General features: G+C 45.4%; 1 protein-coding gene across 1 annotated transcript in view; it reads left to right on the top strand.

Moving 5' to 3' along the window:
* MRPS27 (mitochondrial ribosomal protein S27) overlaps positions 1-24901 on the top strand; it is a 137592-nt gene that overhangs the window by 43371 nt on the left and 69320 nt on the right. The window lies entirely within an intron of this gene.

The raw sequence follows: 24901 nt of genomic DNA, 5'->3' as shown, positions 1-24901 counted from the left end.
GGTAGTTTAGGTCACCCATGATGACCACGTCCCTTGATTTAACTGCCTCTGCGAGATGACCTGAGAATTCCCGGTCCAGCTCTTCCCCCTGGTTAGGTGGCCTGTAGTAGACCCCCACCATTAAGTCCCTTTCCCCCCAACCCCCTTGTATTCTGACCCAGAGCACCTCTGTCTTCCCTACCTCAGACCCAGTGCTGTTTGCAGAGGATGTGTATTGCTCTTTGACATAGAGCGCCACACCCCCAGCTTTCCTCCCTGTTCTATATTGCCTGTACAACCTCTAGCCCTTGATGTTCACCGCCCAGTCATGCGTTGGATCCCACCAAGTTTCAGTGAGCCCCACTATGTCTGGGTTTGTGTTAGCTAGCAGGAGGGCAAGTTCCTCCTGCTTGTTCCCCATACTGTGAGCATTAGTGTAGAGGCATTTAAGGCCTCCTGAGGATGTATGCGCCTCTCCTGCAATCCCCGGACTGTCTGGGCCCCTTTCTCTTACCTGGGTATTTCTTGTGCTCGTTGCCTGACTTGGCTGGGCTGTTCCTGTGGGTGTCTCTTGGTTTGGTGTTCTGTGGCTCCCTTGGTCCTCTTCCTCCCCCTCCCCCCGATGTGCCTAGTTTAAAGCCCGCTGGAGGAGATCAGCCAACCTGGAAGAGAACACACACTTACCTTTGGGGGAGAGGTGAAGCCCATCCCACTCGAGCATGTCTCTTGTTCTGAAGTGAGGGTCATGGTCCAGAGAGTCGAAGCCCGCTGCAAGACACCATTCCCAAAGCCGCAAGCTGACATCCCAGATGCAGGTCTCATGGCGTCTTCCACACCCGCTCACTGGAAGGATCGATGAGAAGACCACCTGTGCCCCTATCTCCTTCAACTTGTCTCCCAGCGCTTGGTAGTCCTTCATCAGGCAGTCTGGACTGCTCCTGGCCGCATCATTAGTGCCCATATGGATTAAGACCATGGGGTAGTAATCAGTGGGCTGAATGAAGGCCGGGATCATCTCCATCACGTTCTGAATCTGCGCTCCGGGGAGATAGTAGACCTCACGTGTCATGGGATCCTGGCGACAGATGGGACCCTCTGTTCCTCTCAGGATGGATTCACCTATGACGAGTACCCGGCGTCTTTCTCCGGGTCAACTTGCCTCCTCCAGCCCATTCTGTACATGGAGTGACCTCCTCACCAGAGGTTTCCTCCTCATGTTCCTCTTCCTCCAATGTCACCAGGGCCTCGTACCTGTTCCCCAGCTGGACTGGGGGAGCTGGTACTACACCACCATGAGCAGCCCTGGGTCTGAAGGGAACTGTCTGCCATTCCGCTGTGAAGGGCACCTCCTGGGGTTCTTCTTCCTTTGGTGCTTGGCCCTGCAGGGAAAGGAAATGCCCATCAGTTTCATCCTCTGCTTCCCTGATCCCCCCCTCAGCCTGCTAACCTCCTCCTGGAGCTTCCTCAACTGCCCCTCCAGGGCCCTAAGATGGACACCTGCGGGACAGGTGTGGGGGCCCCCATTCCCTGCCCCCCCTGACCCCACCAGGCATCCCCCGCAGGCCAGGGGGCAGGGTGCTGCCAGCCCCCTCATAGGCTTCGTCTGGGTGGAGGCCTCAGAGGAGCCCCGAGTAGGCGGTGCCCCCCAGGCAGAGGCCTTAGCGACACTCCGTGTCCACACCATTTTTATTTATTGGTGGTGCTTTTGCCTTTCCCTTACCAAGACTTCCTCCTGGCCCCTCCTGCTTACCTGCCTGCACAAACACCGGCACAAACACCAACGTGCCATTACAGAGCACGCCTGTTTGTGCGCAGCTTGGGAGTGCGGCTCCCTACCAGGTCCAAGTTCATGGACAACACCAAGTTATGGGTGAGCACGGTCAAGCTTGAAGATACGCAGCAGATACAGGTGGACCTAAATAGGCTGCCAAGTTGGGCAGATTGAAACCAGATGAAGTTCAACAATATTGAGAAGTGTAAAGTGCTCCACCTGGGAACAAACAATCCCCAACAAACTTACAGGCTTGGTGGCGCCAAACTGACTAGCACCATGACTGAAAGGGATCTAGAGGTAATAAAAGAACATAGTATGAACATGAGCTGTCAGTGCGATGCTGTAGCTAGCAGGGAAAACAATACTTTGGCATGCATCAAGCAATGCATCTTAAGCAAAACCAAGGAAGTGATTCTTCTGCTTTACTCAGCATTGGTGAGGCCACAGCTGGAGTACTGCATCCAATTCTGGATGCCACACTTCAATAAGGATGTGGGAAAGCTTGAGAGAGTCCAGAGAAGAGCTACCCGTATGATCAGAGACTGGCAAGACAAGCCATATGTGGAAAAGCTGAGGGGCTTGAGACTCTTCAGCCTAAAAAAGAGAAGGCTGAGAGAGGACTTGGTAGAAGCTTACTGCTACATCAGGGGAATACATCCAGGGCTCAGCAAACAACTGTTCACCAAGGCACCCTTGGGGAAAACCAAGAGTAATGGCCACAGACTCCTGGAAGACCGTTTCAGGCTTAACACTAGAAAAAATGTCTTCACAGTTAGAATGTCTAGACTGTGGAATAAACTCCCTCCAGAGGTGGTGCAATCACCTACCCTGGAAATCTTCAAGAGGAGACTGGACAGTCACCTCACTGGGATCACCTGACCCCAGTTGTCTTTCCTGCCTAGTACAGGGGGGCTGGAGCCAATAAACTTGTAAAGTCCCTTCCAGCTCCTTACAATCTATGAATCTATGAATTTGGACTTGTAACTTTCGTTGTTGTGGAACTCCATTTGACTCCCAGCTCTTTGGTTGCGTGACTGGGATCAGCTGTTAGAGGAGGCATTTAATATAGAATCTTTATGGCTGGGTAAAAATGAAACCTACCTACATCAGTTTTATAGAATCATTTCTCAGAGTAGTACCACATTTTAAAAGTCTGTTAGTTATTCAGGAAAGCCTGTATAATTAATGGCTGGCTTGGATCACACTTGCTCTGGAAAACCCAAATCTAAGGGTGCCTGTAGACTTGTGGGGAGGCTGCTTTCACACACTGTAATTCTAGTGCATCAGAGCAGACTCAATTAATTGAGTTTGCTGGAGTGTGCTAATTAGCCTCCAATTCTTGTGTATCAGCATCCCCACACTTCAAAATAGCAACAGTAGTGCTTTAAGTAAAGCTCATTTGATGACCTTTAGTTAAAGCGCCCCCACCACCATTCTGAAGCACGGGGACACTGATACACAAGACACTGTGGGTGCTTTAATGCAAGCAGCTGTTGGAGACACTTTAATTAAAGAGTTCCCACCCTGCTCCCCACCCCCAGAGCATGTGTAAAAATGCCCTAAGACTGCACTTGATCTGTAAGGCTCATACGATTGGGACTATCCCAAAACTAGATATGGGGGTTGGATCCAGAGTCTTGGGTTGAGACGGTCAACTCTGAAGTTGAATGAGTGGTACAAGGGCAGAGATAACATTCAGGCTTGTTGATTTTGGAAGTACTGGGGGGAAAAAATCTTTCTGGGTTAAAAAATAATTTTATTTGATCAATGATCTTGTTCTAGAATGAAAGCAACAAGTCAACCTCCCCAGTGGCTTACACCATGCTAGTCTTTCGTAAGAAAGATGTAGCCAATACTCATTTAGCATTTTGGAGGGGAAATCTAAGGAAAGAATTTTCTAAACATGGTAGATGTCTCTACCTTTGCATGTAGAAAATCTAAAAATACAAATACTACATGTGAAAGCTCCAGTATTTCTTTTCAGAGTTGCATCCACTATATCGCAATCAGAAGATAAATCCATGAGTGTCCTAATCTATCTTCTTAGAAACTAAATGGCTGATCAGTGCTCCCACTGATTATTTTTACCTGTGTACTTCAGGCAGAGAAATCCTTACTTTAGTGCCAAGAGAAAAAAACTTCCACACACATGCCATTGTTCATTGTGTGTCAAAATTCCCAAATGCATGGCTTATTTTCAGCATCATAATTTAACTAGGGAAACCATAGCATTCCAAAAAAATATATTCTATTACAAAAATGACCTAAAGCAATTGTTGGATTCCAGGGGATAGGAAGGGGGCAGGAGAAGAGATTATGTTCAAATAAGTTTTTACATGGTGCTAAAATTAGCACCGCTTGCAGTCAAATATAGATCTACTCTGCTAACAAGGATTAAAATGTCCAATGTCTAAATTGCTTTTGCTTTAACCACTTCATTATGTGCTTCTATGCATTAGAAGCCTGCTCCAGAATGTCATCCAGTCAAGACAGTCACCTGTCCTGACACACACAGCTTGACAAAGATATGTTCTAATCTGGCACAAAGAGTGGGGGTTTCTTCTGCCTTCATCCTGATGGTCACTAACTTTAAAAAAGAAACAATGATATGTTGTCACCATTCAGCAACAAAAAAAGTCTCATATGATCTTTGCCCTCCTGACAACACAAATAACCATTCGCTGAACAATTTGGGGCAGTGATGAGGGGCAGGCTAGCAGAGCCACTTGCAAGATTTTAAAACAGTGTAGACTACAAGGCACCGTTTTAGTAAACATATGCTGAAATCCAATTCAAACGAGTTTATTAAATTAAAAGCTTCCTTATAGTAGCAGAGTCCTATTTTCAGTTGTAGCACAGACTGTAATGCAATTTTTTAAAAATTTAAACTGAAGTAATATAATTGTTTCCTGGAATCTGTTTTCCAGATCAACACTGAAATTCAATGAAAGAAATCTGCATGCTAAATTTACAATACAATCAATACAAATCAGGCTGCCATAATGCCGAGAAGATCCATACTAGGCCATCTGTACAAACAGGTCAATGCTGCAGCAAATCTACTTTCTGCAGACATTGATCAATAATGCAGACTGCTCAAAGAATGGGAGAAGATTTGTGTTTGGTCTCCGGCAAACTTATAGAATTTATTGATAAAACAAAAAGCAAACCAAAGAACATTTGAAAAGAAATCAGTGGGTAAAACACAACCAATGAGGGTTAAATTTGGATAAGAAAACAACTAACTTCCATAACCAGGAAACTGCCTTTAATGGAGGAGAGAGATGAGCAGATTCTATTTTAGCTCAGGCACTCAGGGCTGAGCCAGCTGTCTGCTGCTGGCAGCCAGCAGAACAACATCTGGCTGAGTGGATGCTCAGGAACACCTTAGAAGTAAGGGCAGGAGCTATGAGGATAGCAGGAGGCTCCTGGTCCTGGGTATGACTTGAAACTGCACCCTGCTGGGGAAGGATAGCCTGATGGGGCTACCCGTGGCAGGGTAGCTTCCCAGAAATGCCAGGCCAGTTGCCTCACCAGTGAAAGGCAGGTAGGGGTGCCTTATAACCCTAGCCCCCACCACCCAGTGGGTTATAGATCAGACAATGGGACCAGGCACACTGAGGGAAAGGCACCTGAGTCCCTGGGGGTGTAAGACCCCAAGCCCAGAAAGGAGGGCATAGAGTTGGTCCCAGTGAGGGGGTAGAGAGTGGCCCCAGGAACGGGGCATGAAGAGCCAAGAGAGGGGCTTGTGGCTAAAGTTGGCCTAGTGTTAGGCGTAAGAAACATCACTGGTAGAGAAGGCTGCAAAAGGCACCCGAAGAGCTGCAGGGGGATCACCTGGAGTGTACGTAGGCAAACATGATAGCCCAAAGGCCGCTCTAAGGAGCAGGATGGGTTGAGAGTGGCCTAGTGAGGGGCAGTGTGAAAGAGACCCTGTAAGAGGGAGTGGAGTGAATGAGGCCCTGTGAGAGGAGTTAGCATGAATGAGAAGACTGTGAGAGGTCCAGCAAGGGGCAGAGTTTGCCCGACTTCTGACTGAAGCAACTAATAATTTTGGATGCCATCTGTGAGGCACGGGACATGGAAAGGGGAGGTCGGAGCTGTGTGTAGACCCCAAGGCATCAGGGCATTAAATGGGCAGCTTCCCACTTATTTCAACTTGTATTACTGAACAGTAAGTCATGGCAAGAGAGACAGGGTGGACTGCCTTGGACAGAGGAGTGGGCTGGCATTGCGACTGGCCATGTGATCTTCCCCCTCTCACAGGTTGTATCAGTTTAAAAGATTGGACTTAAGCTCTTTTGAAAAGTTTTCCCAGGGTGAACAAGCTGGTTGGTCCAACGTTACAATAGAAAACTTTGTCAGAGCCAGGAATGAAACCCAGATCTCCTGATGTTCAGTGCTGTTTTAAAACAAGAGCAGCCTTCTTCCTTATCTCATTTTAGAGCTGTTAGTTTTTAAACAGAAACCAAAGCAACCACAAGTTATTTAAGCTATTTAGCAAATATATAAACTAACAGAAGAATGATAGTTTCCCTTCTTAGAACAACATAATCAAACTTGATAACAGTTGCTTTTTATTTGGCAACTGTTGTTTTACTTGAATCTGTTCAACACCTGCAGCCTATATTAGAATAATCTACATGAAACAAAAAACCCCAGAGGACTAGAAACATACTTTAGGGAAGAAAAAAAAATCTACTATCCCAGGGGCAAAGAATAAACTAACAAATCATTAGAACACAGGTGCTCAACCTCCAGGCTATGGGTCAAATACAGCCCGCATTTGGCCCATGGGACTCCCCACAGGTCAGAAAATTTGGCAGCAGGGGAGGAGTGGCCATTAATACCAACACCCTTCCCTGCTGCCAAATTCCCATGTTCCTTACCTCCACAGCCAGATAAGGCCAGGCCAGACTGCCTTCTCCCTGTGCAGCCAGGTTGGGGCTAGGCCACACCCTCTTCCCTCTGTGTGGCTGGATCAGGGCTAAACTGCTCCCTACACTCTCCCCCCCCACCCCGCCCCCCACATCAGTATGGCCATCATACTTGCCCTGGGTGACAGATTGGGGCCACAGGTCAGATCCAGCCCACTGATGGAACATGCACTGCCCATCCAGCCCACAGGGTAAAGGCTTGAGCACTACTGATCCAGAAGATCTAATTTCTAATGCCACCATATGCATAATTATTATTAGTGCTTCCTCCAATGTCTGTACCATACATTCTAGGGAACCAGAGTTAGCCCGGACAAGAATCTTTTATAAAAGGAAAAATTTAAATAAAAAGGCACACTGATTGAAAACATATTGTAAGCACAGTTGAAAAGCAGCACAGTTAAGAGCAAGAGGACCAAATTACAAGTTACTAGAAAGGAGGCTAAAAAAAAATAAACTAGTCATTCCAACATGATTTGTAAGGATGTAATTCTCCTTAAGAAGAGCTGGGTTTGTTGTTTTTGAGGAAACTGGTTTCAATACCATGTTATTAGCTTTTGGAAACCACATACAAAGCATATGCAATAGTTTTTCCCCCCTCTGCTAGTAAAACGGGGACCTAAAGATTCACCACCACCACATATGATGAAGTAGGAGAGGGCTGAGCCAGGACCGGATGAGATTGGGCAGAGCCAGGGGTAAATTTTGCCCAGGATCTTGTTTGCCTGAGGGCTGATGTATTTATCTCTGTTTTAAAGGGAAGAAAACAGTTTTATTAAAGTAATTTGCCCAAGGCCTTGGGGAAAAGCAATGACTTGGCTTTTCTAGTCAGAAGTGGCTCCCAGTCACAAACTCAGTAAACTACGTTGTATGTACAGGAATTACTGTGTCATAAGACTAACAAGACAAACTTCCTGTTAGGCCGCTGCCACACGTGAACCAAACTGTGATTCATTGCTCAAAGCAGATTTTGTGTAGTGCTGTAAACCTACTGATCTTTATGGCAGTAGAAGAAAAAGTCTCCCACTGATCTCAGCTGATAACAGTACCTTATGCATACTTTGAAATGCTCGAGTCTTGACCTCAAAAACACTTTTGCACAAGGATTAAATAATATATCCTTGGTTTATCCTTGGTTCATAAATAACCCCAGTTACCAATCCTGTACATATTGCTGAATGGATACCTAATGTTACTATTCAAAATAACTCTACACAGGTTGGAAGAGTAAAAGATATTCCTTATCACTACCTTCTGTAGTATTTCAAGGCTTTAACTATGTGAGAAGAAAGGATGTGTGTGAGTGATATCCATTACTGGAACATGGTTGGGATAGACATAAGTCAAGCTTTCAAATGTAATGCATTGCATTTGTCTCAGACCTCAGTGAGGCTCAGCTAGGGCTAAAATAGCCTACAGGGCTATGAAATTGGTATAGCGAGATTCCCAAAAGTTGATAACCAACAAAAAAAAGTGGAAGAAAGGATAGCTTGATTAGTAGATGATCTAGGCCAGTGGTTCTCAACCTATTTGGCACAATGGGCCACACTTGCACCTCTCAACGTGTTATGTGGGCTGTACTTGTGTATTCATTTTTAAATGATTTGTATCTGTTATCTGACAGTAATGCAATGCAAATCAATATTCTGTAATACCACTGATTTCTACACTGTCAAATGTCTTTATTTTTTTTTAACGGGATGTCACATGGGCAGCAGCAATGTGCTAATTGGGCTACCATTAAAAAGTGGAGAGGAACCTTAACACATGTAGAGTGGAGAGATTATTAGGACCTGGGTAGAATTTTAATGAGCCATTAAGCCAATGCCTGCATTTAGTACTTGGTTCTTAGTGTCCAACCAGCTTATTATTTTCCCCCCAGGCCTGCCATTTGAAGGCATTTTGTAAATTTCCCCTGAGCACGAGGATGGTGAGTTCCGAAAGCAAGTAGTTGTTCTGTGAAATGTGTTTTCTTAAACACGTTTGTGTGCCTCTGTCCTTAATCTTCTTCTTGTGATTAAACTAGGTTCACTGGGGGATGGAGACCAAAGCCCTGAGCTAAGTTTGGAAGTGGGAGACCTGGAGGACGAGGAAAAACCAGCAGGAAGGGGCAACAGAGGAAGTGCTCTCATTCTTCCTGAGAAATCAGGGAAATCGATTAGTTACCTTAGGTGCCCGTACACAAATGCATAGAGCCTGGGAAACAAGCAGGAAGCACTGGAAGTCCTCGCACAGTCATAGAACTATGATGTAATTGGAATAACAGAGACTTGGTGGGATAGCTCGCATGACTGGAGCACTGTCATGGATGGTGTGTCAGGGCATTATTTTTGCCTGCCACTTTAAGGCAAGCCAGTGAAACTGAGGAAGCCCAGCAGGTGAAGCGCGTCCTCAGTAGAACAGCCTGTAGGTTAAAAGACTGACAGGTAGAGGCAGTGAGATGCCTCATGTGATTGCTGGGGCAGGGAACTAGCTGAGGGAGCCTGGGTTTGGTCAGGGCCCCCGTCTAGGCAGAGAGCTGTGAGCTGACAGTTACAGTAGTGGAGCAAAAGGAGCAGCGCTCTTGGGGATGGAGTACCATTGCTTCAGGAAGTCATTGCAATGATTGGAGGATAGGAGATGGGATGGAGGAGGTTCCAAGGGACCCCACAAGGGTCCCTAGACTGGCTGAGGCCGAGAGTAAGGAGCTAGTTGAACAGGGTCCCAGAGAAAGTCTTGTGGAGTGGGTTACCTCATGGGAGGGAAAAGCTAAGGGAGCACACCCTGAAAGAAAAGCAAGGGATCCGAGAAAAAACAGGGGGCCAGGAGAGCCAAGGGGTCCCAGGGAGTAGAAGGAAGCCTGAGCAGGGAGGTTAGGCTATTGTAAAGAAGGCCTGAGCTGGTAGGCCAGGCTATGGCCTGAGAGCCACGGCCAGGCTATTAAATGTCTGAGCTGGCTGGAGCCAGAACTAAAAGAGGACCTGAGCATCCCAGAGCCAGGCCTAAGGCATAAGATGGGCCTGAGCCACCAGAACCAGGCTATCGACAATGATAAGGACCTGAGTAGATAAGGCCAGATCATTAAGAAAGTAGATAAGGGCCTGAGCAGAGAGGCCAGGCTATTGAGGATGAGGGCCGAGCAGAGAGGCCAGGCTGCTGTGAAGGAAGCCTGAACAGAGAGCCCAGCCACGTGCACCCCCTGAGATTGGTGGTGCACCCCCTCAGAGAAGCGCCGCCGATGCTGCTGGTGGTGCCTGCAGACAGTTGCCTCTCGTCACCCCTACCTTACCTCCAACACTGCTGGCAGTAACTGCAGGTGGTCACCGACCACTGGTCAGCACTCGCCACCCCCCGCCCTTGCCACCAACACTGCTGTGGCTGCCTGCAGCAGCTTGCCACCCACTGCCGCCATGCCACCGCCACAGCCACCACTGTCTGCAGGCGGTTGCCATGCCCCCCCCCCAGCCTCTGTCGTTCATGTGTGAGTGGAGACAGCCTAAGCCAACAATGGCTAATGAGGGGAGATGGCCTGTACAGGCACCATCAGGCCAAAGGAGAGCAGAGGGCTTAAGTAGTGATCAGTCAGCCAATATGAGTGGAGAGGGCCTGCACAGGGCCTGAGTAGATGACCACAGGCCAGTATGAGTGAAGAGCTTAGAGTTCCAGTATGAAACTGGAGACAGACCTGTTAAAAGTCTCTGTATTAGGGTCAGAGGAGAGGGCAAAAGGGGTGATGTCATGGTGCGGGTCTGCTATAGACCACCAGACCAGAAGGAAGTGGTGAATGAGGCTTTCTTTAAACAGCTAGCAGAAGTTTCCCAATCACAAGCCCTGGTTCTTATGAAGGACTTCAGTTACCTTGACATCTGCTGGGAAGGCAATACAGCAGTGTGGAGACAATCCAGGAATTTGGGGGAGGCTGTTGGGGACAACTTCCTGGTGCAAGTGGTGGAGCAGTCAGCTAGAGGCCATGCTCTTCTTGACCTGCTGCTCACAAACAGGGAAGAATTGGTGGGGAATGTACCAGTACATGGCAATTTGGACAGCAGCGACCACAAGATGATTGAGTCCAGGATCCTAAAGAAAGGAAGGAAGGAGAGCAGCAGAGTAAGGACCCTGGACTTTAGAAAAGCAGATTTCAACTCACTCAAGGAACTTATGGGCAAGATCCACTGGAAAGTCAGTCTGAGGGGGAAGAGGAGTCCAGGAGAGCTGCTCTACTTTAAAGAAGCCTTACTGAGAGTGCAGGAACAAACGATCGCGATGTCCAGGAAGACTAGCAAGTATGACAGAAGACTAGCTTGGCTTAGTAGGGAACTCTTCATTAAAATGAATCACCAAAAGGAAGCTTATAGGAAGTGGGAACTTGGACAAACTAGGGAGGAGTATAAGTGTATTGCTTGGGCATGCAGAGATGAAGTCAGGAAGGCCAAAGTGGAATTGGAGCTATAACTAGCAAGGGACATGAAGGGTAACAAGAAGAGTTTCTACAACTATGTCAGTAACAAGAGGAAGATCAGGGAAAGTGTGGGTCCCTTACTGTATAGGGGAGGCAACCTAGTGACAGAGGATGCAGAAAATGCTGAAGTACTCAATGCCTTTTTCACTTCAATCTTCACAGGCAAGGTCAGCTCCTAGACTACTGCACCTTGCAGCACAGTTTAGGGAAAAAAGTGAGAAGCCAACAGTGGTGAAAGAACAGGTTTGGGACTGTTTATAAAAGCCAGACATATACAAGTGCATGGGGTCAGATGAGATGCAACTGAGGGTGCTGAGAGAGTTAGCTGGTATGAGTGCAGAGCCACTGGCCATCATCTTTGAAAGCTCATGGCTATCAGGAGAGGACCCAGATGACTGGAAAAGGGCAAACGTAATGCCCATTTATAAGAAAGGGAACAAGGAGGATCCAGGGAACTACACACCAGTCAGCCTCATCTCAGTCCCTGAAAAAAGCATGGAGCAGATCCTCAAGGAATCTATTTTTAAGCACTTGGAGAAGAAAGAGATTCAGAAGTCAGCATGGATTCACCAAGGGCAAGTCATGCCTGACCAACCTGATTGCCTTCTATGATGAGATGACTGGCTCTGTGGATGTGGGGAGACCAGTGGATGTGGTATACCTTGACTTTAGCAAGGCTTTTCATATGGTCTCCCACAACATTCTCAGAAGCAAGCTAAGGAAGTACAGGCTGGATGAATGGACTGTAAGGTGGATATAAAATTGGCTGGAGCATCAGGCTTAGACGGTAGTAATTACTGGCATGATGTCTAGTTGGCAGCCTGTATCAAGTGGAGTACCCCTGGGGTTGGCCCTGGGGCCAATTTTGTTCAATATGTTCATCAACAATGTGGAAGACGGCATAAAATGCACCCTCAGCAAGTTTGCAGATGACACCTAACTGGGGGAAACTGGATGAATGGACTGTAAGGTGGATATAAAATTGGCTGGAGCATCAGGCTTAGACGGTAGTAATTACTGGCATGATGTCTAGTTGGCAGCCTGTATCAAGTGGAGTACCCCTGGGGTTGGCCCTGGGGCCAATTTTGTTCAATATGTTCATCAACAATGTGGAAGACGGCATAAAATGCACCCTCAGCAAGTTTGCAGATGACACCTAACTGGGGGAAATAGCAGATATGCTGGAGGGTGGGGCTAGGATTCAGAGTGACCTAGTTAAATTGGAAGACTGGGCCAAAAGAAATCTCATGAGGCTCAACAAGGACAAGTGCAAAGTCCTGCACTTTGGAAGGAACAATCCCATGCACCAGTACAAGCTGGGGGCTGACTAGCTGGGCAGCAGCTCTGCAGAAAAGGACCTGGGACTAACGGTGGACAATAAGCTGACTATGAGTCAGGGCTGTCCCTGGGTGGGGGGCGAATCGGGGTGACAGGGGAGCAGCAGTGGCACAGAGCTGGGTGGAGTGGTGGCTCCATGTCCAGCCACTCGCTACTCCCCCCTCCCCCCATGCCGATGGTGGCAGCAGCTTCTTTGGGTCCAGGGCCCATCGGATCGGAGGTGGGGCAGGACCCCACATGAGCTGATTTGCTCCAGGCCCTGCACCCTGCTCAGGTCAGCTCTGCTATGAGCACTTGTTGTGTGCCCTTGTTGCCAAGAAGGTTAACAGCACATGGGTTGCATTGGTAGGAGTGTTGCCAGCAGGGCAAGGGAAGTGATTATTCACTTCTATTCAGCACCGGTGAGGCCACATCTGGAGTACTGTGTTCAGTTTTGGTCCCCCCACTACAGAATAGATGTGGACAAATTGGAAAGAGTCCAGCAGAGGGCAATAGTGAGGGGGCAATGGCACATGACTTCTGAGGAGAGGCTGAGGGAACGGGGTTTATTTAGTCTGAAGAAGGGAAGACTAAGAAGGGATTTAATAGCAGCCTTCAACTACCTGAAGTAGGGTTTGGAGCTAACCTTACTCAGTGGTGGTAGTTAACAGAACAAGGAGCAACGGTTTCAAGTTGCAGCACAGGAAGTTTAGGGTAGATATTAGGAAGAATTTTCTCACTAGGAAGATAGTAAAACATTAGAGCAGGTTACCCAGAGAGGTTGTGGACTCTACATCCTTGGAGGTTTTTAAGACCCAGCTAGACAAAGCCTTGGCTAGGATGATCTAATTAGGGTTGGTCCTGCTTTGAGCAGGGGTTGGACTAGATGACCTCCTAAGGTCCCTTCCAACCCTAATTTTCTATGATTTGCTCTGAGGCATAGCTTTAGTCTAGTTTGACCCTATGACAGGACAGTAGGGGGCACTACTATGCTGAGCCACCCACCTCACTGTGCCTGACCCTAACCCCGCTTTGGGTGCCTCCCCTGGGGCACCTACATCCTGCTGACCCCCTTCCCGGAGCACACCCACAAGCCAGGAGTAACTGCTGCCACCAACTGGGGTGTGGTTGCTGTCAGGGTTCTGTGCCCTCCAGGGTACACAGACCTTGTAGACCTTGTGGGTGCTCAACCCACCATGGGATTCTGGCGTGCTTCTATAGCCTGAAGCATTCAAAGATAACCTCAGATACTGGAGGAAAATAAAAAGCCTAGCCCAACTTTGCTAGCCAAGCAAAGGGAGCAAAAGGCTTGCTTCTCCCCTCTCCCAGCACCACAGCCAGGCACGCTGTAACTTGATACTTCTATTGGGGCGGGGAGGGGGGTGTTGGGGGGTAGTATAGAAGTTAGAAATACACTTGGAGCAAACAAAAGTCATTTGAGCCTTTGCAGATACTGGATTCAATGATCCTATTAAATGCAACTGCCTATACGTATTTCTAGACTTCTGGCTAGTTTACAGGTCATTACTTACAGAGAATCATCCAAGCCGGAGCCTGGAGGTGCATTCCTTGTGGCTTTTCAAAATGCCCGGCAGATGAAGAGAGCCCACTCCCCTCCCCCTAGGAATTTTACCTGCATCGGTGACCTGACTGACCAGCCAGTACCACAAAGAGACCCAGGAGATACACGGGTCACCTAGTTTGTCCCAAGTGAGTGGCAGAGAGAGGGGGATTTCTCCACAGACCCACATAGCCAAATTATTATTAGCACATTCTATTATTAGCAATTCTTATTAGACAACAATTCTTAGTACTTAATGGCATACAAAAAACTAGAACTCTTGGTTCCAAAATGACACCTTTTACCTAGGTCATCAGTTTAGTATCTTTCACTTTAAGAAATGGCAGTAAAATCAATGGACTAAATTTCAACAAATCCCCACCTAATCCTCTTCAGTGCATAGAGTTTCTATGGCATATTCTTTTACATAACAAGACCATTATATATTCTCTTACATTACCAACAAGACAGTGCTGTAATAAATAGTTGATAGTTTAGATCCTGTCAGTTTACTCTGTAGCAGAAAGCCCCCTTTTCCTCTTGCCTGCATTTGCTCTCCCCTCTTTGAATATGTTTTTCCTCTTCTACCTTTTCTTCCTTCCTCTTTCTTTCACTTTAAGATAAGGAATTGTGTTTAAAATTTGTATGTGTGCATTTTGTATCTCCCCGTGTATTTTGGTATTTTTATCTATTTGTGTGCCATGGCATTTGTAGCTTATATTTTATACTCCTCACCTTTCAACTTTCAACTAAATGTGTTTAGTTTCAGAAGTAAGTTATACATTGTAACAATGTTAAGGGCAGGAGTCAAACTGGACTTTCCTTGTATCAGGCGGGCCCCTGAAAGAGCGAGTGAATCAGTGATTGAATGCGTAACACAGTAGCAGGCAGCAACTAACACCTAGGAAAACCGCAGATCAACCAATGGAAGAAATCAATAAAAGACAATGTAACAACCGGGAAATCTCTAAACATCACTGTTCAAGGGCTAGAAGTCCTGGTCTGAGTTAATCAACGCCGGGGACCAACTTTTGGGATGAATATCTCCAGATCAACCGCTCCCAGAGCCCTATTCAAAATTCATCAACAGACTCCCAAACCTGCACGTACATGTGGACAACCCCTGGGGCTGACAGATGCCATCCAGTAGCCACCGAGGGGGAAGTCCCACGAGGGTCAACGACCCCTGGATTGGGCAAACCTGAAAACTGGGGAGTCACCAAAGTTTGCCAAGGACAGATAAAAAGCAGTGAAAAGTGACCCTCAGCGGCGCCCTCTTGATCTCCAACTTGACCAGCACCCGACCTGTCCAGCCAGAAGGACCAGCTGGCGACCCCCTTCTGGAAGATAACACCACGCTGGAAGAAGCCTCGACGACAGTTTCCAGCGCCTGTGGGATAGGTATACCTGACTCTTGTAGCTTGCTTGTGTGTGTGTGTGTGTGTGTGTGTGTGGACCAGCCCCAAGGTTTATGATTTAACTTCATTACAGTGTTTCAATCCGCCTAATAAACCAGAATTTTAAGGATCCCGAGTTGGACATTTGTAGCCAACAACTCTGCTTTAATAGCCATGTTCAATAAATGACAATAGGCTAGAGATGACTGGCTTTTGTGTAGGGCCTGAGCAATCAAGAGCAACCATTTCCCATTGAATCTATGCAGGACTCTGCATGCTTTGAGGTATAATAATAAGTAAACCAAGCTTTTCAGTAGCTTCCTGCAGCCACCTGTTTGGAGTGTGAATAGCAGTTACATGGAGCTGTCAAGTCCAAGATTACATATGTTGATCTGTTGGTGGTAGTAGCTGTGGGCTGAATCTGATTCTACCCCACATAAACTACAGTATGCCTTAAAGGAATTGGACTGGTACAAGTGAAGATCAAAACCTTTTAACTAAGAAGTTGCCTGTTAGTCAACAATTTGACGGTATAAAAACATTCATTATTATTATAGTGGATGCCTGATAGCAACTTTGGAATTTAGGTAACGCAGCAGTTTCATTAATGCAAATTTTCATAAGCTCATAACTTCCAAAAACATTAACCTTTTCATTTGTAACTATCAGATCTAGATCTCCAAATTGACTGTAACCAAAGTTATCTAACTTTTTTCTCAAAGGGGACAACTTCCAATCCTATTCTGGAGTACTTCTTACCTCCTATTTTATTGGACATCCTAGAACATTGCCACCTGACCAAATCTATCTGAAAGTCCTCCTCAGGCTATTGCATATCTTGGTTTGGGAATATCAGTACAGTAAAAAGTTACTAACATTGTATTATTTTAGACCACATCTCTCTCTCTCTCTCTCTCTCTCCCATGAATGAAATAAATATTTGTGTGTACTTAAAACGTTCTGGGAAGCTTAATTTACTGTGGAGTTGTTATTCCATAGCTCTTTGGGAATACAGCCACTAGCTACGTGTAAAATAAAAAGTAGTGCTTTTATACAATGTTGTCGCTAAGAGAGGAACAACTTTAGTTTCAGGCATTTACTTGGGAAAGAGCATGTATTATTCGGCTAAGATTTTATATGGCAGAACAGAATTCAAAAGTGGAGAAACAGAAATCATGAATGGCTAGTTTAGCAAGTATTCTCTATAGCAGTGAAAGTGTGAATGATTTGAACAAAGACAGGCAAGGATCTTTTTCAGGTGATCTCTTTTTTCAGACCAACTGCATGGTTGAGCTTTAGACATGCGTTTGAATGACAGATATTCGTCATTGGCGATTCTCTAACTTCATTCCAACCGTGCAGTTGGTCTGATAAGAGATATCATCCTAAAATAATCCTTGCCTCTCACATAATTCATGGACCATCATGACAACAACATCACTCTAACACCACTTTGAACAAAGATTAACATTTCTACCAAGAGGGACTGCTCTACAAATACCAAAAACTGCAAGTCAAGTTTGGAGTGTGATACAGGGGCAGAACCATTGCTGAACAAGATAATGGTACTATGGGAACAACTGCATATGATAATGTAATTAAAGACTGTATCACAGTGCATGCATGTAAGGAAAGTATCAACAAAAGTTATATAGGTAATCTTTATTCTCATGTTATCTGTCTTTTGAAAGAATTATTTGGCAACTTCTGTATGCTTTTTCTGCATGCACTACACATATTGCAGACATTTGATACAGAAGCCATTTATGACTGATTTGAGTTCTCAACATTGTCTCAAAGTGTTTGCAGCAATAATAAAATAGGGCCAGGTATCATACTGACATTCTGAAGATAAATGTTATTTAAAACAGAAATTAGCAAAACACGTCTTTATAAGTTAATAAAGAAACACTTTAACAAGTTTGTAGCATATTGCAAAAGCAAGCAAATGGGTCTCTTGATTGAATTTTACATTTTGTTTTTTCATTTCTACCAGCACTTGTTACATTGTAAAATGGGTTCCCTTTATGCCAATTCAAGTTATGCACCATTTTCCAGGAATGCATGTACAGCACAAAGCAAGGAAAACCTGTATTTCCATTTCTCCGCCACCCCCACACCCCTTTGTGAAACCCTCTTGTTATTTCCTGAGTTGTTGAAGAGATTTCAGAGTGATGTATGTTGTGACAGCAGTAAGAGTCAGACAGAATATAGCAAGATAATTTCATAATAAGGAGAACATTTTTTTGGTGTGATGAATGCTTTTATGCCTTGGTTAGTGAAAGAAAAATACACACATCTCATTTTTAATTTTTCTTCTGTAGATCATCTTCAATTATGCATATGGTATAAAATACTGCCTGATCTTCTCTTGTCTATGTGTACTCTGCAAAGCAAGAGTGGTAATATTTTTTTAATAGTAAAGCTCCCTATTCAAAGGGAGCAGGTATAGAGAAAATAAGTGCCATTTTTACTGTCATTTTTGTTTTATATTGAACATTAAGAGTCTAATTTTTTTAAAAGGTTCTGAGCTTCCACAGCTGCTATTGACTTTAGGAGCTCCAGGTTCCCAGCACATCTGACAACCAATCATTAAGGCTCCAGCATGTGGCTTGGATTATATAGTAAATAACAGCAGGTTGTAAATGCAAACTTCATTATTGTCAAAAAGAGCAAATCTGATGCTAAACTGAATCTTACTTTTTTTCTTCGTCTTCTTCCTCATCCCTATTTACAGCAAAACAGTATTTGTTAACAGAATATACTATAAAATTGAAATAATTTCAGCAGAAGAAACTGGACATCAAATTTATGGTAATAAAGGTACTAATTTGGAGGGGTTTTGGATCAACTTTATCAGTACCAAAATTAGTGCTGAAGTTGCTGTTCATTTCAGTCAAAGCCACCAAACCCTTAAAACAATTACCTTTTATCTTCTACAGAAAAGCTTAGTTAAAAATGTAGTAGGTGGATATCAAGAAGAGGTTTATGCCAATCTTTCTCTCCATCAATTTTTCCTATTAGGCTATTCCCTTTTTCCAAAGCTCCCATTTTGTACTTTTGAATCTAAGTCACATCTGTAAACCAGGAATATGAAAAGGTTCAGACCCTCCAAAATGAGGAACGAGTCTGGTTGTTGGGGAAGGAGTGACATCTTCAGTGGTTACAGACTTTTATCTACTAGCCAATTGCCCGTCAGGAATGATGGTGGGGTGGGGGGTGGGAAGGGCGGGGACAGAGTGCCACCACCCACCACCCTGTGCCACCACCTCCTCCCCAGAGTGGAGGGGGGAAGCTTGCGCTACTGTCCCCTCTGTCCCCCTCGGCCAGCACCCCATGCCACCACTGCCTCCAGAGCCCAGAGCCCTGGGAGGGAGTGGGAAGGTGGCCTCGGCCCCTCCTGCTCCATCGCTGCCACCTCCAGGGAGCAGGGCTGGGGGTGGGGACAGGTCAGCAGTGCTGGCCTCGTCCCCCCTCTGTCCCTCTGTCCTCATTGTCATGGCAGCACTCCATCGTGCCGCCACCACCACCTTGTGTCCAGACCACTCTTGCAGCACTCTGATTGGTTGTTTCACTCAGCTTTGTGCTTGGTTACCAAGACAATCAATCAGGGTGCAAATAAAGCATTAGGGACAAACAGACAAACAGAGAGACAGACTAAGGCTTTTATAATATTAGAATGATGACAAAATCCCTATTTGGAAAAATGTATGTTTCCTTTTTTCCCCTTTCAGGAAACATAGATCTGACCCAAGAAATTCATAAAGGGTATACTGACTGACCTTCCTCTAGCTCTGTACTACATAATTCTTGATGTTAGTGATGATCATGGATCCTGGTTTTCCCTGATAAAAAATCGCAAATTCTCTGATTAAAACCCCAAAATCTGTGATTAAAATGAAAGGTCCCTATATATATAGGTATCAGTTGAACATAAGGTTTTCCTGATACATTTACAATTTTAAAACAATTTGGAAGCCTACCAGTGCCTCAGTCACAATAATAACATAAATTCTAAATACCTATATATTTTGGTATTTGATTTTGGATTTTTTAGTAAGGAAAATCAGAGCTCCCCCTGCCCCCTTAGCTCACCAGGGCATAGGTCTGGCCCTGCTGGTGCCCCTCATTCCCCCACACAGCCCCCTGACCCTGCTAGTGCCCTCACCCACAGCCCCCTGTCCCACCCAGACCTGCCGGAGGCGGCCCCCAGCTGCCAAGACTACAGGGCCAGGGACGTAGGTCCACCACCTCCTGCTCCCTGCAGCAGCACCCAAGCCTTGGCTGCTACTTGCAGGAGGCAGCAGCTGTTGCAGTAGAGCAGAGTGCAGAGCCCAGCTCCTCACCCTCTGCTGCCTGCCTGCTTCGGGCTCAGGCAGGGGGTAGGACCAGTTCCCCACCTCTGCGTACAGTCCTGGAGGGGGTAGGGGGAACCCGTGCCCCCCAGATCTGTGTGTGGGGCAGGGTGTGGGCTGTGGGCTTCCCACTGTAGGCTCCAGCTCCCCAGCTTGCTGCCCTGCCCCCGTGGCCTCCACAGCCCAGCTTGTGCACCCCAGCATGAGCGGGGCGACACAGGAAAGCTCCTTGCCCCTGCAAGCCCCGCGCTGCCCTGGCAAAGCGTCCCCTGCTTGCGCGGCGGCAGAGAGGAGCACAAGCCCATGCTACCACCCCCGCTGCTGCCGTGTGGGCAGGGGGCACCTTGCTAGGGCAGCGTAGAGCTCACAGCAGCAAGGAACTTCCTCATGTGGCCCCACTCTGCCCTGCAGTGCCAGGTACACCTGCTGGGCTGCGGAGGCCCCAGAGGGAGGGCAGCATGATGAAGAGCCTAAGTCTGCAGTGAACAGCACCCCCCCAACCCAAGCACAAATCTGGGGGGCATGGGTCCCCCCTGCCTTCCTTGGGAGTGCACACAATAGTGGGGAGCCACCTCATCCCACAGATGAGTTGCCTGTCTCACTCCCTGCTGAGACCCTGCAGCTGAGCATTCTGGCCCCAAGCAGAATGCTTCAGCTGCAGCTACTTCACCCCAAGCACCTCCCAGCCCCAGACCTGCCCAGCTCATTCCTTACCTCCCTATGGGGGTCTCCATCCCACCTGAAGCCCACCACTTACCAGTGAGAGCTGCTATCCAGGCTGCCTGGTGGCCATGTGCATATACATGCACATGGCACCCCCTGCCTGACCACCCTCCTCCCAGCCCCTTGCAGAGCTCTTTGCAAAAGTGCAAAATCCATGGGTTTCTCTGTTAAAATGAAAAATCCACATTTTCCTTAGACAAAGGGGCGGGGGACCACTTTTTTCTATGGGAAATAAAAACCCTGATCCTTGGTGATGATAACTATGTTTACAATGTGAGGATTGTCTCAAAGAATAAAGCTATAGGGGAAAGGGAAGGTGTGTTGGGATAAATATGTCAAACCTTATGTTAATTGTCCAGCTCTTTCTGTGGAGGGGATTATAAAGGGGAAATCCACTCTATAATCCAAATCAATAAGGGGAGCTGAGGTATAAATTGAATGCAAGGTATAAGGTGAATGACAGAATATGTCATTGTATCTTGCTCTTTATTTAAATGCGGAATGAATGCTTGAGAAAGCACACTGGAGAAATTAATCCAGGTGACAAACAATCCGGATAGGGTGATAGCTGTACATTTGATGTGAAAATTTACTTTATCTTAAAGTACACTAGGCTTCTTCACACTTCTTCAGTATTCTGGTACCTTCAGATACACTGATTTAATCAGTATTTGAAAAATAGCAGACAACAAGGCAACTCTTAACAGGTTTCATGGTGAGACTATAGCCTTGCTTCTTAAAAAATCATGTTTGCTTTGCATGATTCCGTAACATGTATCTGATGAGACCTCTTTAGAATATAATGGTATTTTTACACTTTTGGTGGCATAGTATGAACTGGGACTATGCTGTTTCATATGCATACTTCACTATCTCTAAGTTTGCAACCATCTGGCTTTCTATCTTCTTCAAGCACTTACATTTTTACAATCCTTCTTCTGATCTGGCATTATGCAGGAAACAGAAAGGTGGCTCTTCATGAGTTTAAATTCGGACCACTCTTTTTTAAGGCTGTTATGAGGTGGACCTTGAATCATCTGCACTAGAACTCATAACAGATCAGGTAATTTCCTTTAGCTATATTAAAACACATGTGTGTTTGTGAGTGTGCATGCAATATTTACTGACTTCAGTCAGTAAAGTATTGTATGTATAAGCTTTCTGTGAATTCAGAATTATAGCAGAGAAAAAGATTTACAGAAATAATGGGAATTTATTTGCTAACATAGAACAGTCCCAAGTGCTGAATGAAATAATTTGAATGAAACAATCTGCCTTTTTCCTTTGGAAACAACACTGAAGAAACTTAGTCAAGTTAACATTTCTGTTGTAATCAGTTCAGTTGGATTTCACAGTAATTACAGAATTTTCTTTGACAAATATTGATTTCACACAGTTCCTCAACCAAACATGTCAGTATATTTCTCTGAAGACCCTTTGCTCCATCAGAATCATTCCCGGGTGGGGGAAAGAATCTAAGTCTGTACACAGAAGTTTAAGTCTGGATTTATTATGGCCCTAAACATTTAAAAACCCCATGCATGTCAGAGAAAGTTGTATGTACTCACTGGACACATCTACATGAGATGTTTACTGCACAACAGCTGAAAAATACCGCGTGCTAGCATGTCACAGCACAGACAGTACTAATACGCTACTATGCAGTATTATTAGGCTATTGTAGCAGTGTCATCTAAAAGACATTTGCCAGTGCTGCTACACAGTAACTCCAGTTACTACGCATTTATTTAGTACTTGCTAATACAAGTACTAAATAAATATCCAGTAGTCTTGTGTAGATGTGCCCACTGTCTCTGAAAATTAATCCTTTTGAGGTTTTATAAATAATGTAAAAATCTACTTTGAGGCAGGAATTTGAAGATGTCAAAAATCCTATAAACATTATCCTTTTGCATGCCAGGATAGAATGCAGTTTGGAGCCCTATAATATGCATGGAGAAGGCAGTATAGTAGTATGGACCAGGCTGATAATGCACAAAACTGATCCAAAGCCTCCTGAGATCAGTACAAATGAGCTAATTCACAGCTGGTAGATGTGCTGTGTTGCCATTAGATGGGTCCTAATTGTGACTTTCTTTAAAGCTCATCATATGTCACCAGAATCTGCACAGCTTCTTCTCAGATCAGACATCATTCAGTATTTTGATGAGTATGCTGTTTATAAAAGGTCAATATGAAAGTAAGTACTGAAATAAATGGGGTAAGGAAAATGCATTTAAGCAAGGTATGTTGCTTAAACATAATCATGAATATTTTAAAGCTATGAATAACATTGCCCTGAGCAGTGTGCTCCTTTTACTGAGCCATATGGATTTGAAGGAGCTGCACAGCAGTTTGCAACAGTAATTGATGAGTTTACCAGGTGCGGATTTATTAAGTTTCTGCAATAATTCTCTAGCCTCCTGTACACAATATTGTACAATCACAACTGAGAGGAAGTTTTTCCATCTAATCCTCTATTTGCCAAAGGTTTTACTTCCCTAATGTGATGTTTGATCTGCAATTTCAGTTTCTTGTTTTGTTTTTGCAATGGAAATTCCTGAAGAAAACCTATCTGAGCATTTTTGCATGTATTCTAGGGTTGCTAGAGGGGCTAAGGGTTTGCAAGAACAACATCTTCGGTTTGTTTTACTAATATGTACAAAACACACCCATCCCATACCACAGCCATTGACTTAAAACTATCAGTTTGCCCATTATGAAGACCAGAGATGCGATTCTGTTCCACCTGTTAAGCACACAGGTTTTCTTAGGTGCCTGAGTGCAATCTTACAACAACTTGCTCAAGTCCCTAAAAAAAAATTATTACAAAAGATGGGTGGATATGCTGCCACTGTCACCATTTCCATCAGCACCACTTTTTTGTGAGGTAGTCTGAAGGTTAAGATTATGATGTTTTACAAAATTAGATGCCTTAATGGAGAGTTATCATGTGGCATGGAATGTAATATTAGAAAAACCTTCCTAAAAATGCGTAAAGAAGTGAGTTTCTCAACCTTAGTTTATAAATTGATCGGTGCTTAGAATCAGCAAACCAGATTCCAATTTTGGCGAAGGCCATCAGATCAGAGAAGCAAACCACACTGGAACTGAACAAGTAGAATAGGGACTAGAAACAATGTTAAGGTCTAGTATACCTGCAGCAGTTATAAGTTCTTTGGAAATCTACAAAGAATGATGAGAATTTGGCTATGCTTTTAAATGGCGGCTGCCTTGTGACTGCAAGTTTGAGGAGAACATAGGCAGACCTACCAAGTATCCATAATTATTATTTTGAGTTTGGGTTTCTATGAACATAAATCATATAAGGCAAAGTGAAAGTAAACAAGGAATTTCAATCAGCTGTTCGCCACATAATTTTTGGTATAAAAAAGGGTCATCGCGTAAGAGTGAATTTGCACATACCGAACCCACATAAAGCGAGGGAAACCCGTATTAACATTTTATTATTTTTATATTGCCACAGCACCAAAGAGTCTCAATGAAATTCAGGTCATATTTGTATGAGAGACTATACAAACACAAACAAAAGCAAGAGATACGTGATGAAGGGTGGTACCAGTGGGATTAGCCAAGAGAAGAGATGATTGAGGGGATTTGATAACAGTCTTCAAATACAACAAGGGTCGTTTTAAGGATGACAATACAATGCCCTCCTCATTTACAGGAGACAGGAAAAGTAGTAATGGGCCTAAATTACCAGGAAGATTTACATTAAGTATTAGCACACATTTCCTAGCTATGTACTAGGTACTGGAACAAGTGGGGGGGAGGAAAATCAACATCATTGTAAATTTTTAAGTGCAGGTTAGATACCAATTTCTGGGGCTGTTTAGGATCTTTGGAAAGTGAGGCTGGAAAGGCCCTCATGAGGGTATCCAGTCCAGCCCCCTGGTCAAGGCAGGATTATCCCTGCCTAAATCACCTTAACCAACATCTGCCTAATCTCCTCTCGAAGATTTCCAGGGATGGAAATTACTCTAAACCAGCGTTTCTCAAGCCATGGGTGGGCCACAAACATATATAAAAGGTTATGAACAGACTTGAAAAGTGGACCCTCCTTTAGGGAGGAACAACATGGGAAACCTGAGGCTTTTCCCTGGCGGGCTGGCGAAGCTCCAGCCTGCCAGGGGCTGCTTGGTGGCCCCCGTGCCACGCACATGGGGCCTGGGGGTCAGGAGCGAAAGACACTGGGTGGAGCTGGCTGTCCACGTTTATAAATGGGTCCTGCTACGAAAGAAAACCGACAGACACCGCTCGAGAAAGCCCGTGCCCGCCGGCCGCACTACACGCCGCTACCGCCGCCCCCCGAGCACACGTCACCCCCGCCTTCCGCTGGCCTCAGAGCTGAAAGGGCGGGGGCGGGGAGCAGCGCGCGAGCTCCCCCAGCAGGAGCCGA

This window comes from Alligator sinensis, unplaced genomic scaffold, assembly GCF_000455745.1.
Source record: "Alligator sinensis unplaced genomic scaffold, ASM45574v1 scaffold274_1, whole genome shotgun sequence".
NCBI classification, from domain to species: domain Eukaryota; kingdom Metazoa; phylum Chordata; order Crocodylia; family Alligatoridae; genus Alligator; species Alligator sinensis.
Note: the sequence above shows the minus strand (reverse complement) of the source record. Positions and strands in the feature narration are given on the sequence as shown.